Raw genomic sequence first — 1289 nt, forward strand, 5'->3', positions numbered from 1 at the left:
TTCACGGAAATCCTTGCTATGGTAGCAGATGGCGACATTGAGGATCCGTTGTCTTATAAGAAGGCAATGGAGGATGTTGACTGGGATGAATGAGTCAAGGCCATGGATCTCGAGATGGAGTCGATGTACTTCAACTCAGTATGGGATCTTGTAGATCAGCCTGATGAGGTTCGCCCTATAGGTTGTAAATGGATCTACAAGCGCAAACGATGTGCTGATGGGAAGGTACAGATCTTCAAGGCTCGACTTGTGGCAAAGGGTTATACCCAGGTAGAGAGAGTTGACTATGAGGAGACTTTCTCGCATGTTGCCATGTTAAAGTCGATCTGCATCCTTTTATCCATTGCAACTTATTATAATTATGAGATCTGACAAATGGACGTCAAGACAGCCTTTCTGAATGGCAATCTTGAGGAGACCATTTATATGGTGCAGCCTAAGGGATTCATAGCCCATTGTAAAGAGCAAACGGTTTGCAAACTGAATCGGTCCATTTATGGATTGAAACATATGTCTCGATTTTGGAACATATGGTTTGATACTGCGATCAAGTCGTATGGCTTTGATGAAAACGTTGATGAACCTTGTGTTTACAAGTGATATCCTACTCATTGGGAATGATGTAGGTCTACTGACTGCAGTTAAGAACTGGCTAGCGACCAATTCCAAATGAAAGATTTGGGAGAGGCTCAGTTTGTTCTAGGTATACAGATCTTTCGGGATCGTAAGAACAAAGTGCTAGCACTGTCTTAGGCATCGTATATTGACAAGATGTTGCTCAAGTACTCGATGCAGGACTCCAAGAGGGGCCTACTGCCGTTCAGGCATAAAGTCATTTTGTCTAAGGAAATGTGTCCTAAGACACCTCAAGAGGTTGAGGAGATGAGACGGGTCCCATATGCATCTGCCGTTGGAAGTTTGATGTACGTGATACTCTATACTCGTCCAGACATCTGCTACACTGTGGGCATAGTCAGTAGGTATCAGTCTAACCTAGGCCAGGTTCACTGGACCACAGTGAAGAACATCCTTAAGTATCTTCAGAGAACGAGGGGCTACATGCTCGTGTATGGTTCGAGGGATTTGATCCTTGCAAGATACACGGATTCTGACTTTCAGACTGATAAGGACTGCCACAAGTCGACATCAGGGTCAGTCTTTACTCTTAACGAAGAAGTTGTAGTGTGGCCAAGAACTAAGCAGGGGTGCATCACCGACTCCACTATGGAGGCGAAGTACGTAGCGACTTGCGAAGCTGCTAAGGAGGTCGTTTGGCTCAAGAAGTTTCT

The sequence above is a fragment of the Benincasa hispida genome, chromosome 6 (genome assembly GCF_009727055.1).
Source record: "Benincasa hispida cultivar B227 chromosome 6, ASM972705v1, whole genome shotgun sequence".
NCBI classification, from domain to species: domain Eukaryota; kingdom Viridiplantae; phylum Streptophyta; class Magnoliopsida; order Cucurbitales; family Cucurbitaceae; genus Benincasa; species Benincasa hispida.